This window comes from Brachionichthys hirsutus, chromosome 8 (assembly GCF_040956055.1).
Source record: "Brachionichthys hirsutus isolate HB-005 chromosome 8, CSIRO-AGI_Bhir_v1, whole genome shotgun sequence".
Classification (NCBI taxonomy): Eukaryota; Metazoa; Chordata; class Actinopteri; order Lophiiformes; family Brachionichthyidae; genus Brachionichthys; species Brachionichthys hirsutus.
In genome coordinates, this window is record NC_090904.1 from 8,664,665 (window position 1) to 8,679,918 (window position 15,254).

The 15,254-nt window shown below is 51.7% G+C and overlaps 1 protein-coding gene across 1 annotated transcript in view; it reads left to right on the plus strand.

The window, feature by feature from the left end:
- The first annotated feature begins 381 nt into the window (after positions 1–381).
- Positions 382–15,254, plus strand: part of LOC137898715 (bis(5'-adenosyl)-triphosphatase-like) — a 64,102-nt gene continuing 49,229 nt past the window's right edge. The window contains exons 1-2 of the mRNA XM_068742757.1: positions 382–421; positions 1,310–1,371. The gene's annotated coding sequence lies outside the window, so the exon portion shown is untranslated. The remainder of the gene's footprint in view (positions 422–1,309; positions 1,372–15,254) is intronic.

Sequence of the window (15,254 nt, forward strand, 5' to 3'; positions counted from 1 at the left end):
ATAGAGGAGAAACATGAAGAAAATCACTGCACTTGAATATAAATAAAAAGATATTTTCTTTTATAAAGATTCAAAAGGCCATTCTTGAGCTCTTTCAACGCGTCTCGTGGATGTTTTATGCACAACTATTCTGTGATTCTTTATGAGTATTTTACAAACACTCATTTATTCAATTTCCAAGAATCTGTCTTAAAATAGTTTTTGTTATGTTTAAAGATATAAACCAGTAAATTAATCCTTCAAAAAACAAAAAAGACAAACTTGAGAACTGTGGAAATAATCCCTACGCCACGTAAATGCCACACAACAGCGACGTTACTTCCGGTTTAGTCATTATAGTCTCAGAAGTGACAGCAGTCCCTTCCTCAACGTGGAACTACATCTCCCACAGTGCAACGAGACATCCCACCGAGCGTAGCTGGTGAGTTTGTCTTTTTTATACCGTTGTCGGTGATTAATTAAGGACGTCCTCTTGTGTATTTATTGCATTTGTGAGTAAACAAGTACACGCCCAGTGTCTGTGTGACGCAGGTGAGAATGTACCGTCAACGCGCACACCTGTCGGTCCCACGCATGCTAGCTAGCCTGCTAGCTTGCCGCATGCAGCAGTGATGGAAACGCCGGGTCGGCTGAAGCCGGAACTCAGCCTGCTGTTCTTTTGAGCTCATTTAACTTGAACGTCTGTGAAATAAAAGTGTTCTCTCACACGTTAGTGCAATTCGCGTCCCGCCTGAACACACCGAGTTATCCGGTGACGCTACCGGGATACTTAGTCGTGATTCTGGGGAGCTAATTTTACCGTGTAAGCAAAGTGAAAGCGGTGACGTCAACTCCTGTCGTGGTGCATTCAAGGCACAACGACCGGTAGGAATTCACATACGTTACACGAACGGAGCTGCGTGTTCCCACGAACACTGTGTTAGTGCGTGGGTTCTCGTGCACGTGACGTTAGTGTCCCGTTGCGCTCGTGGAGGACCCGCCGCGTGTTCACGTGACGTCCTCACGCGAGACTGGAGGAAATGGTTCAGGTGTGCGTTCACCTGCGCTTCGCTTCACGCCGCGCCAGAAGCTAGAAGTAACTCCTCAGCTGAAACGCAGCCATTAACGTGCACGCGCGCGCGTTTTTGTGTGCACGTGCATACTGCTGAGGGTCAGAGAAGCCGCCAAATTATTTCCCGCTGCGGGGTCGTAAGGTCGACGCCAAGGCGAGGAGAGCGGTGCTGAGGCTGAATACCAATGCTCCGCCTCTCCCTCAGAGATGCTCGCATTTGCATCAGGAATCACATCCACCTGCTTCCTGCTCCCGCAGGTGCACGGAGCGGAGCGGAGCGGCCGGTGCATCCTGCCTCGCCGAGGACTCATCCTGCGCAGGTAAAGTCACGCGCAACTTCTCAAGTACGGGGTTTGGGATTGTTCTGTGTGCACGCGTGATGCTGCAGCAAACCTTCAGGATGTAACCATCGTGCTCATCTTAAAGACAGGAAGTCGGCCATCTTGAATTTAACGCGCTTGTTTGCGAGTCCAACCACACGCCGAGGAAGCGTAATCTGACGCCGGCTGTCACGGGTAATCCATCCACGATTTACAGGCCTCCGATAAATCCAGATTAAACGTATGTGTTCTCACTAGAATATCGGCTGCGCTGATATTGATCTTGTGAGGCAGGATCGTTAGCTAGCAGGATGCTAATCAACGCCGCCCGTCACGTGTTTCGTGTTCGCTTCCTGTGTTTGCACTGAAGCTTAAAAGAACGGGGACGACAGTTTGGCTGTAAAAAGACGATTCGGGACGCCGTCTTTGACTATCCAGTGACGTGCTTATTCCAGACGCCCTCCGACCGTGACCGTCCTGTTGGCGTCGCGCTGCTTCTCTTGGCGGGAGCTTAGCGTTCGTCTGCGTCACGCCAGCGGGTTCACAGGGGGACCAATCGGGGCGGGTGTTTGACCTGAGAGGCGTCCGTCAGAAGTGAGTCAAAATGGTTTTGCACACCGACTAGGTTTGTTTTTTTGGCCTGTTTCCATGGTTACCGTCATTCTGGTGGAGGGCTTGTCGATGCATGTGGTCTGCAGCAGGTAAACCGGGTATATTCTGGATCTGGAGGGCGTGTCCGTGATGACTGCGCTAAGATTGCCCAGGAAGGCCGCCGGAGGCTGGGGGCTGGATCCGGATCCGGATCCGGATCCGGATCAGGTCTCCAGGAAGAACTGGAGCTTTGATAAGTGAAGCCTTCGTCGGAGGCTTAATGAACGTGATATTCTTGGACTTTGGCTCGTTGGTCTCCCGCTGGAGGAGGTTTGTCTTTGACGCTGAACGAAGAACAAACTGGACTTTTCCTCTTCCGACTTTTATTATGATGGAAGAATGTAGGCCAGCGTTAAATCGACAGCTTACCACTTCTGACAGCACAAACCCGACTCGTAAAGCAAATTAGGGCCACGCCGTTCCTACTGGTCTCCCTTAATATTTCAAGATGGACAGAATCTGCTTTGACATTTAAAAACATGTCTTCTGGTAGTTTCATGGCGGAGGACTTGATCTGTGTGCGATTATCGTGTCTGAGCCGCCTGTGGATCTGTGCATGCTACACTGAACTGGGACGTCATGTAAATGCCACGGCTCTTCATGTAGCGTCGCCATCCCATCGCTGGAGGCTACGGATGCTGACAATAGAACAAAAAACCCATAGAAGAACCATGCATGCTAGCATCACGCTAGCATCATGCTAGCATCGCGTTGGATCACGCCAGCGTCATGTGTGATGCCAGGTAGCGTCGCCCGCCGTGTTCTAAGGGTTATTGTATGTTTAAGCCCTGGTGTTTTCTGGGTAGTTTTGTTTTATGCGGGACGTCCCTCTCTGATGGGACAGCGGTCTGATCAGGGACTGTTCCCGTCTCACGGCAGGACTCCCGGTGGCCGAGATGAACTTTACACCTATCGGAACAAACATCTGCCTCTAACGATCAACGGTTCTGTTTTATCCCCGGGCCGGCGTTTGTTCTGACCCGCTGGCTGCACACAGACGGCGGCTAACAAAGGTCAAACTTTTGTCTCTCGGTGAAGCAGAAATGTGACCGTGCACGGCCTCGAGCGTTCCGAGTTCACCTCAGGAATGCCATGGAAGGGGGCGGGGCTGCCGGTCACCTGGCCGGCCTCTGTCTTCATCACGCTGGATTACATGCAGCTCTTTACTGAGCATGGATGAATTATTAATGCTCGTTTATTCTAGCGGGGGGGGGGGGGCTTTCCTTTAATGGGCTTAACCCCCGCTGATGTTCTGGATAATGGCGTCTTAATGCTCCTGCTGCCGAGGACATTAGTTCAGACGATGGCGATGAAACAACGCAGCGCTTTGTAAGACACGCTCGTCTGAATCTCACCGCGACGGCAGCCCAGGAAAGTTCCCCTCTGACACTCCATCAGTCATGAGGCTGGGGGGGGCCATCAAGGTCACTCTGGGCCCAGAACCAGGCTGCCTCAGGTGGAGTTCTGCTGAAACCGGTCCCAAAGCTTGTTCCTGTATCCGTCAAAAAGTGAAAAGAATTCCACAGTGACTTGCATAAAGAAAATAAACCGTGTGTGTTCGTGAGAATGTTTCAAGATTCCTGTCTGCCTGAGCATATAGGGAATTCTGAAAACCGTTTCTGTCTCTCTGAGACGGAACGACTCTGAAAGTCGTAGCGTTTCATCAGCACCGTGCACCGTGTCAGTCCAAACAGGTGTGGCTGTAATCAGCCGATCCAAGCGCCCTCCGGATCGGACCCCGCCTGCCAAAAGGTTTCCTCCCTCGAGCGCTTCGGCCGGTTCCTGAACCATTCCGGGCCGGGAGACCGGCGGTCGTGCGGCACGATAATTACACCTGACTCGAATCCAAGGACATGCGTATTTATGTAAATTGCACCCGGTCGAACGGAAACGCATCAGGATGCCTTTGTGCCTCTTAATTCTGCTGAACAGAACCCGTAAACCTCGTTCCTCTTTATTTTCCTCGACTCCGGGAAAATGAAAATACTGCTGCTCTCTCCTGATTTATCACAACGCCTCATAAATATACACCGAATAAACGACTGGCTGCCTGACTTCAATCAGAAGTGCTAATAAAGGGAAAGTGATGCAAGACATGGGGGGGGGGGGTTGGACTTAATTTAATTGAGGTCCCCAGCCTTGACCCGGCCTGGGCCCGCTGTCCTCAAACGAGACCCGGGCGGCCACGTTTGCTGATTAGGGCAGATTTTAAATCAGTGTGACGGTGCCTTGATGCCAGGTATTAATGGAGCGCTGACATTTTAACTGGACTCTTAAGTAAGTGCTGCTCAATTATCACAAACTTAACGGGTCATTCTACGAGGTTCTGGGCATTAAATGTACCAATAAAGATGAGTTGGAGCTCTGCTGTTAGGAATAGAGATGTCTCTTGGCTCCGCCTCCTCCTGGCGATGCTGCCCACCCCCAGCTGCCAGCTCCACCCCCCTCAGTCAGCCTAAAGCCCTTTTGCCCCAGCCTGTTCAAGGTCAAACTGTGGACCTGGACTGTTTCACCCTGTGGACCTGGACTGTTTCACCCTGTGGACCTGGGGTAGACTGACAGAAGCACCATCGGCCCTCCTGACCACTACCTACATTCACTCACTACATTCACACAGCCAATGTGGGTGAAGTGTCTTGTCTAAGGACACAACGACAGTGTACACATGTGCGGGAGCCGGGATTCGAACCGCCAACCTCTCGATCAGAGGACGACCCACTCACTTTGGACAAAGAGACCCATTCCTACGAGTTCAAGTGGAATCGTCTCCTTTGTCTGGATCCCAAGTCCTGCTCATCCTGCTCAAGACGACCAGCGGTCAGCCGGAATCCGATACGCGCAGCGGGAATCGGTTCCCACTGCTGGAAGTTCGCCACCAGACAAAGACTCTTTTCCTGCTCCTGTCGTGGAGAATCATAAAATACTGCGGACAGCCATGAAATCCGTTTCCTCTGTTTGAAGGAAGACAGAATCATTTCCATCTCGCTCCAATTTCACAGCTGATGTCGCAGCCCTTATGGCGTCCAACCGGCTCGCAGACGACCCGGAGAAATAGCTGGTACCGGCGCGGTTTGATCATTTTTAACCGGTGCCGGTCAAAGGAAAGCCTCTGACTGTGTTCATCGTGACCCGGCGAGCTGAAAGGAAGGCCGGCTGTCACAACGGCTCCGTCACACGGCGATGGGAACCCGCGTGGAGGCGAATGCACGGAGCGGCACAAACGGATCGACGGGAGCCAGCAGGTCCGGCGGGACTCCGGCGGACTCACGCCACATCCACTGATGTCCGGGGAGCCAGCTTTAAAGTTTCATCCACCTGAGTCGCCGACTCATGGAGTCATAGCGCCGGGAAGGAAACCCACCGGTCCCACGAGTGCCGTCCTGCCGCGGAACCTCAGACCCAGACCTGGATTAACTTCTGCCAGCGGTTCTGTCAAACTTTATCCAACACGTGACTCGTAGCCCTGGAACCGGTCACGCGGAGCCGAGCACGTCCTGCTTTATTTTCATTTCCACAAGGATCTGTGACCCGTTCTCGTTATTATTCCGAACAGGCAGAGAGAGGCCCTCCAAGCCGGCCCGCCAGGACCCGCTGTTTCATCAGCTCTCAACTGCATCGGGGCGTTTGGAGTGTCGGCACCACGTTGAATGCAGGATTGTGGACGGGAGTAATTGCTGATGAGTTGTAACGTGATAACTGCTAATGTACTTCAGCGCCGTGCCCACACCTTCATCATCATCATCGTGGTTTCTATTTAATGCGTGTCTGGGTTCCTGCACAGCTCCAAACATTATTTTACCTCTGACATCCTGGACACTCGATCAGGAGTTTTTATTTCTGGCTGCATCCAAACAGAACAATCAGCGAAGAGAAGGCAAACCGGCGCACCATTAGAGACACGTAAACGGCCGATTCCTGTCCAGCTCGTCCGGACCGGAGGGACGTAAAGACCGTTCCATCGTTGGCCCGGTCCGTCTGCCTCATCACAGATGTAGATGGAGCTACTTCCTGTTGGGGTATTTTGACAGGGAGAAACTCGACTGTGCTGTCAAGGTGTGTGTGTGTGTGTGTGTGTGTGTGTGTGTGAGGTGAGACCGAAGCCATTGTTTAGAGCTCCGCCTCTAATGCTTCCATCGTCTATTCAGAGATTCCTCCTTCTCGATAACTGTGTGGCGGATAATTTCTGCACTCAGAGCGCCATTATGTCAGATGGATCTCCAAAGTGTGGCGGGGGGGGGGGGGGGTGTTTATCAGCTGCGTGTCATTGCGGCTCTTAAAGACCCGTCCTGAGACTGAGCTGGCTATTTAAACCGAGGTGTATCTTAAAAGCCGCTGCACTGATTGAACTCGGTGTTCTCTCCAGTCAGTGATGGCGGCTGGAGAAAGCAGCAGACACCTGCACCGGCGTCCCCAAAGACCCAAGGACGTGGACCCCGACGACCGTTTCTAAGGAATCAGATGGGAAAACACGCCGTGGGAAAAGGTTGCTGCCCGGCTTGTAGTTTCTCATGAAACTACGCGAAATCAGAAGGAAGCGGGGGTTAGCGGTGTGGAGGGCGTTAGCGCTGCGGCCGGGGTTAGCGGTGTGGCGGTCCAGCAGACCACCCAGAGACATCTGGGACGGTCAGAGCATATACATCACCCGCGGCAACACGTCCAACGAGGGAACCATCAGCCCACTTTACAGGACCGGGAGGAGGAGGCGGCCACTGGGGATGTAGCTAGCAGCTAGCAGCTAGCTCGGTGTTAATCCCAGGAACTGGAGTTTAAGCGTTTTTTGGACGTCACGTTGAAGGGATGCTACGAGAACGATCTCTCTCGTTTCATTCCAGATTCTTTTCCAACTGGTCCGACCTTCCTGAACGACTGATTGATCAGAAAAGCATTAAAGGTTCTGTCTGCGTATCCAGACTCGTTTTCAGACTCTTCATCAGTTGGCGTCAAACGTTTTACGTGACACGTTGACCGCGGCGATGGGCGTGGCGCTGAGGTTCAGATCCAATCAGCGATCAGTTCCAGCAGACAGAGGACCTGGACCCGGTTCATCTGTGCCGTTCAGGGTTGGCGCTGATCCTCCAGGAATATTTCTCTAAACCAATGAGATCATGAGAAAGACAAGGACTCGGAGACATGTTCTTCCTGAACCTTCTGGTTCTGGAGGAGTTCCGATTGGACGTCCGACACGCCTGCCATGCTGCTGCGTGTTTAATGTCCGCTTGGTTACATCCGCCCATTAGCGGCGCCGACGGCCTTGGATCAGCATCTCAGCCAATCAGGTGGGCCCGTCTGAACAGAACGGGCCGGACCCGGTGGTGAAAACTGGAATGAAACATGAGCGAACTGTCTTCATCCGTCCACCGGGTCTGGATGTCCTTCATGCTGAGTTTACACACACACACGCACACACACACGCACACACACACGCACACACACGCACACACACGCACACGCACACACCTGGCTGGTCTACAGACAGCAGCCTCCCCTGACCGGCCGTTACGGCGCGCTGCCGTGTTTCCTCTCATGTTCGGCCATGTTGGTCCCACTTTGATGTCGGATACTTTTTACTGAACATTTTACGCCTCACCTGCAGAACCGTCCAGATTGGGGGGGGGGGGGGGGGGGCAGGTGTGTGTTCCCCTGCCATCTGCTCATTATCTGTTTGGACCCCCCCCCCCCCCCCCTGTCTCAAAATACACACATAAATGGAACTGGTGACTGATATCTGTCCTCCGGGGAAGCACACACACACACACAGAGACAGCGGATATGCTTGAATCTCTTTAAATCTTTAGCTTAGCATCGCTGCTTTCTGGTGTTTACACCGGACGGATGTGGCGTCCCATAATGATTTCAGGATTTACGCTCACATCTGTGGCTCGTGTGCTCAGAATAAACGGGTTTGCCTTCACACCCAGAGATTACCTGCTGATATGAGCTCCGTTACAAACACCTGTTAGCATGCACCTGGCTTTACCTGTGACCGGCAACGATGTGGAGGATCTGGGTCCTAAAGCCCGCCCCCAGTTTACTACCTGAATGCAAACTGGATGCAGTCGACAATCAAAGACAGAGCTCTGAGACCTGCAGGTGTTCTCTGGAGACCCGCCCACTTGGGGTGGGCAGACGGACTCCATGCTGTGACGTAGCCTTTAATATAGAGTCTTCTGCATCGACCAATCGCTGCTCTGGAATATTTCACGTGACTTTTTAGTTCCTGTTTGGCTCACTTGGAATCGCAACGGAGCAGGTTCTAAACAAAGTGGACCCAGCTACTTCATGTACAAGAGATGGGGAGGAGCCGGCTGGAGAGGGTCAACACCTGGTTGGTTTTCTCCTGTGGCCTCTACCTGGAGCGGCTTGTGGGCGTGTTCCTAACCCAGACCTGGGGCAGACCCAGAACTGGAGGACTGTCCTGAAAGCAGAAGGAAACTGAGGTCAAATTCAAGCTGTTGAATTCAGCTCATAACAAAGGAGATGCACTGATTCAGGAGCCAGACGAGATAGTTGCTATGGAAACGCTGATGATGCAGGACCAGTCCTCTTTTTGCTTGCGGTATAAGTTGTATTTATCTGAGCGGTGAATTATTGTCACCTTATCTGTGGAGGGCGACGGTACGCCACTGGGACACCTTTTATCATCTCGATGGTCCTGTCCTCTGTCCTCTGTCCTCTTGACGTTTATCAGTGGACTCCTGCTGCTCCAGTGGACGCTACGCCGGACGTTTGTAGGACGTTTGTAGGACGTTTACGCGAGATACCTGGGCAGTCTGTGGTCAGGTGACTGTAGCTCCTCCCCTATTGGGCCTTACATGAGAAGAGAACCCGTGTCTCCCCTAGGAACCAAGATAAATATATATATAATAATAAAAGGACATCAATTAGGAAACAGCCATTATCATGTAATTTCCCAGCATGCTTCATTTCTGCACCTGGCGTCATGTTTCCGTGGCGATGTGGCCGATGGATCAGAGCAGTTGTGATTGTTCTCATCCTGAGCCATGAAAAGCAGACGTGTCTTTTTAGCGGTATCCGTTTTGGGAAGTGTTTTTTTCCAGACGCCTACGCTCTCTCTTTGAGCGTGATGCGGAGTGCGCCGCGTACGTTGCGACCCCGATGCTGCGATGGCGCTCATTACGTAAGTAAAGTTCCACTTAAGGCAGCAGAGAAACACATTTCGACATAAATTACATCTGGACAGTGCATTATAGATGGATTCGGCGTTGCAGTCCAAACTGCGGCCGTGGAGTAATTTCCAGACGCGGAACATCTGAAACCATCAGCCTAAACATGCACTCCACATTTCTCTCATTACTTCCTGACAGGAAGTGGTCCCGTTGGCCCCTTGTCTTGGTTAATGGTGGCTGAGTGGCTCTCAGGCCACTCGTATAATGACCTGTAATGCATAAAAACTCACCTCCCGGGTCGTTTTCTTCCTCTCTGCCTCCTAATGTACGTTTGAGAGTCCCTTCCAAATGTGTCAGCCGGTCCGGCGTGTGATGGCGGACCAAATATCCATGTGAGGAGGTGAGACGGATGATGGCGTGGTTGATGTGATGATGGCAGGGTCTCGTTACAGACGGGCTGGGGCACAGATGCATCCTGGGAGAAAAGAGCGATGGATCCGGTTCTTACCTGGCAGTGTGCTGCGGTGGGCCGCTGAAGGAGGGACATTGTCTCCTTTCACCAGAGCTTCTCTGACCCCAGGCTAAAGGTGCAAAATGTAATTGAACTTAAAAATAGAAGCGGACGGACGTCGGGGGGATGAATCCGAGGTATTAGCGATAGCCGAGGTGCTAGCATGGACTTAAGATGTCCAACGCTATCCTGAACAAAGAGATTAGTTATTCAGCTCAGATCTGTGAGACGGTTAAAGAAACATAAAACATGAAAAGTTAAACGTTTTTCTATTGATAAGGGTTGTTCTCTTTCTGACCAGTAGGGGGAGCTGCTCGGCTCAGATGACTTTCGCGCTTTGTGTTTTCTCTTGGCGCGAGCGCAACACGCTGCGTTGGCATGACGGCGGTCGCTGATTGTTTGCTGCAGAGGAAGAAGCTCTGCCAGCCGGCCCAGAGTTCAGTCAACGCGTCTATTTGGACCCAAGTCAGAGAAGCTCCTTCATCATCCTCTCCATCGGCTGCATCCTTGAGATGCTGCAATTAACACCTGAAGAGAGCTTCTCCAGGGTGGAGACACAACGCCCGTTTGAAAGGCCCGGCATCGCTGCTAAATGGAGTGGTTCGGTGGAGAAATCCGTTTGTGTGAACTTATAATGAACAAGGACGTCAGGCTGGGTGTTGGCGTCCTGGCGGCGTCGTTTTAGCATCCTGTTAGCATCCTGTTAGCGTCCTGGCAGCGTCGTGTTAGCAACCACACATACATATATGCATCGGGGCCCTAGCATGCGGCGAGGGAATAGGGTGCAGTTAGGGGGACAGTGCCTTGCTCAAGGGCACCTCGGCAGTGCTCTGGAGGCAGATTGGCCCCTCTCCAGCCACCAGCCCACACTCCACATTTCGTCTGGGCTGGGACTCGAACCGGTGGACTCCACTTCCCAGCCCAAGGCCCGGCCCACACTGGATGATTTCTTGTTTCTGCTGTCGTCATTGGTCGATTGGTGTTTTTCTCTCCGGCTTCATGAGCTGTGCTAGCCGTTAGCACCTGCTAAGAAACGGCGAGGATATCCTCGGAAAAATGTAGATTTCCCTGCTTTCAATTTTAAGACAATTGGAGAGTAACAATGCAAAGATTCCAGCGTTAAACGCTTGCTGGAATAACTCCTCGATACTCGCAGCATCGGAGTTTGAGCCGCTTTCAGGCGGCTCTTCCGTTTTCTTTTATTCAGTCTCTGCTGATGGAATTCCCACACTTTGGAAAACTGGATTCATTCTCAGATTTCCTTTCCCTTTAAATGTTTAATTCATGATGTCGGATGTATTTTGTCTCTGTGACGGATGAAGATGTTTCCAGCGGATGTGGTTGTTGTGCGCACACACACACACACACACACACACACACACACACACACACTTTAGTGAAACAAGCCTCGACTAGTCGGAGAGGATTATCTGTGGTTTAGAGGTGTGACTAATTACTTTCTGCGCCCCCGCCCTCCAGCGTATCAGTGAATATCATTAGATCAGAGGCGGAGTTAACCAAGATGTTCACCTTCATCACGCCACGGCTGATGAAGAGGAGCACAGCAACACATTAACCTCTTTGTACCGCGATCTGGTCCCACGTGACAAAATAAACTTGAACGCATCTGCGGTGTTTCATGTCTTCAGCCTGTTGTTGTTGTTAATAGATACGGTTGTCATGGTTACGCAGCGATGGGATCTTATTCGCTGTCTGGTCGGGGGGGGAGGAGGGGCTGCGGCCAGAGGTACCTTTAGTAGAAACGGCGTTGGACTGTCCTCATTCCCGCCCTCTGCTGCTCATTGGTTAACTATTTGGCTAATTTGCATGGAAATGATGGATTAGCTTTGTTGGAACAACAAGTGGCCGTTAAGGCCCCGCCCTACCTACAGTTGTGCCATTGAATAAGAGACAGGTTGGGGATGTGGCCTTAAATGTATTCTGGACAGGTGATCCGATTATCAGCAGGACCTGTCTGTGGTCGGGTTCTGGTGTCGGGTCGTTGCCTCCACCGGTGAGGTGATGCTTCATTCGCCGGCGGTTCATTTATCTGCTCGCTGGACTCCTGAGTTCAGAGGCGGGTTGTGGTCCAAGGAAGAATCCACGCAGGCTACAATTCGCTCGGTGGCACCTGCAGCTCTCCTACCAGCAGAGGGTGCTGTGTAGGCGAGCTCCATTACGGATCTGTTTAAAACCAGAAGGTGTGCCACAGGGAGAAGGAAGCGTCTCCATTTCTGTGTTGGATCCTTTTCCAGATCGTCTGTTAATCAGATCCAAATCCCGACAGTTTCTGCCGCTCCATTGTGAGGCGTGTTTGCTTGTCCGCGTGTTTTTCATGCTTTTATTTGCACTTGTTCCCGTTGTTCGGGGTCTGATTGTGACGACGGGTTTATTCGCAGCGTCTTACACCTGTTTGGAAACACAAGTTTCAAAAGTTGCTCCTTTTGTCAGTGGGAAAAAGTTTGACGGTGAGATCTCACATCAAACTTAGAAATTCAATCAAGATTAGTATAAGCTTCCCATAAGCTTCAGTAATTAGTGCTCCTCCATGCAAGGCGGGCTTAGCATTCAGCTAAATAAGCGCCGCTGCACCAGGCTCACAGTAATTGCCTTACTCTATAAATCTTCATTTCTCTCACAATTCATCCGTTGCATTGGATTGAATAAGGAGTGTAACATCCGTAGAGCCGCGTGCTGTCCCTTTAATCGGAGGCTATCATGCTAACAGAGGAAACGATGCTGGGCTTTTATACTAGCTGTGTATATTTATGGCTGTGGGAAGGGAAGCCATGCTGAGTTCTCACCTCCCTGTCTGCCCTTGTGGTGTTTATTATGCAAACAATGCATAATAAATTGAATTATATTATCATTCATTTTGTGTGCATTCACACATAATTAACGCTGAAACAACACAATGCTCTCCAACCGGCGGTAGAAGCCCACTGTTTCCTGTTTGCGTGCTGCCAATGTGTGGGTCTGCGCGGCGCTTCAGAGGTGTTGCCACCTACAGATTAGCTTAAACATATTCACTGATTTTAATGGAGCACAAATAAAGACGGGAGTTAATCAGAATGATTAAACGATTTGATAATGTTGCTGTCCCCTGATGCACATCCAAACACCGTTTGTTTGGACGCAGGATGCAGATAGATTATCTGGAATTATCACGCAACGGCCGCTGATCAAAGGAAGGCTAACTGTTGGATCCGCTCTCGGAACGTGTGAACCTGGACTGTTTCACTGTGTGGACCTGAACTGTTTCACCGTGTGAACCTGGACTGTTTCACTGTGTGAACCTGGACTGTTTCACTGTGTGGACCTGAACTGTTTCACTGTGTGGACCTGAACTGTTTCACCGTGTGAACCTGGACTGTTTCACTGTGTGAACCTGGACTGTTTCACTGTGTGAACCTGGACTGTTTCACTGTGTGGACCTGAACTGTTTCACCGTGTGAAACTGGACTGTTTCACTGTGTGGACCTGAACTGTTTCACCGTGTGAACCTGGACTGTTTCACTGTGTGGACCTGAACTGTTTCACCGTGTGAACCTGGACTGTTTCACTGTGTGGACCTGGTCGTATTTGTCTGAACCGGGCTCAACACCGCCAACCTTTTGATGATGTTTCTTGCCATCAGCATTGATCTCTGTTTTGTTGTTCTGGCTTTTTAAACGGACTCTGAGACCTGGATGGCCTTTCACGATGATCCACGTCCCTCTGAGGCGCCGCCGGGAGGCCTCGGACGTCCCGGTTTGCCTCCAGACCCCGGCTGCCGTGCCCTTGAATCCTGACGCAGGCACTGACGGTCGCCGGGCATGCCGCCGCACCTTTAATGAGAAACTACAAGCAGACGTTCAACCGGGTTTATTCTGCAGAACCTGGCAGCTCACTCGGGCCAGCCTGCGTTTGGTTTTATTCGAGTCACGTCCGATAGTAAACGTAAGTGAACAAAGTGCTGCAGGAGGCGTAACGAGCCTCGTTCCTGCCGATGTCGTGCTATAAACTCTTTATGGCTGCTGTTAGTGATTGGCAGATTGATGTCGCCATCAGAAAAACAGCAACCGTTAGAGGCGACCGTCAGAAACAAACGGCGGCCTCCTCTTCCCTTTCTCCTCTGGATGGAAGCGCTGGGCGTCCAGATGGCTCGTTGTGGGAACGCTCTCGGAAGGAGGCTAGCCGAGCCCCCCCCCCCCCCATCCGCGTGCACGCATCCAAGGCCGTTTGTTCTCGGATGCTGTCTAAAAGGCTTCTTTCTCACGTGAGGTGGGAGTGACCTTGGCGAGCGTTCGCCGTCTTCATGAACATCAGCGGTATCCGTTCGCAGCGCGGCTTAACCACATTGATCTGGCGTCGACGCCACCCCCCCCCTCCCCCCCCCTCCTCTCTGAGATCTGTGCATTTTAATGAGGACTGTTCAAGGCCTCCGATGGGGCGTCCGACTTTGAAGTGAGGCTTTACCTTAGAGAGAGCACAGCTGGATCCATAGTCTTCCCACATGTCCATCAGCAACCCTCCTCATCCTCCGCTGGGGGGTCCCACGCCCCTCACAAACGCTGAGCTGTGCACTTTCTTCACTTTTCACGCCTCCCCTTTTTGTGGCTTCCATCGTTAGGAGAGTATTATATGGCAATTTAATAAAATATATACTTCAGCACTGACGGCATCGTCGCGTTCTCCCTCCCTCCCATTGTTGGGGAGGCCAACCTGCAAAAGCAAACCCCCCCCCCCCCCCCCCCCTTGAAGATTCAATCTTGTCTTTTCATATTTCAAGACAAAACACCCTGAGACAACCAGAGCGACGCAGTGTCTGCTGTCCGGTGAAGAATGCAGCGACCTGGACATCAGGGAGACCAAACAAACGCTCCACAAGCGTACGGCTCCGCACAGGAGAGCCGGCTCCTCAGGACAAGACTCGGCCGTCCACCTGCACCTGAGGGACACAGGACACTCCTTTGAGGACGGTAATGTCCAGGTGTTATCCAGGGAAGTCAGGTGAAAGACACAGGACACTCCTTTGAGGACAGTAATGTCCAGGAGTTATCCAGGGAAGACAGGTGGTTTGAGGGAGGAGTTAAAGGAGACATTTTTGTCCAACTGGAGAAACCATCCCTGAACGGAGGAGGAGGATGAAGACACCGTCTATCAGCAACACACAATGCAGGATTGACCTCTGTCCCCCAAATCCACAACCCCCAACCAGACCTGGATGGGGGGGGAGGGGGGCAACAACGCTTCACCTTATGGATGCTAATGACTCCAGGGGGTTCGTTAGTCAGGTTTCATGACCTCCAGAATCATTAGCATTCATACAGGAATACACCCTTTTGAGTCTCCAGGCTACGGAAGCCTGTGAGGTCAATCCCAATCATTCCCTGAAATTGTTCCTGAGGAGACGCTGGGAGAAGATGAGCCGCCGGGTCGGATCAGGAAGCATGACGAGTTCTGACGCCGACTAATCAATAACCGCGTGACTGCTGTTAACCGGCGTGACCTCAGGATTGAGTTCAACTCCAGGCTGAGAATGGGTCCAGTCCCAGAACCGCAGGTTCCGTATCGACCGGCCGCCGACACTGAAGAACATCTGAGAGGCTGAA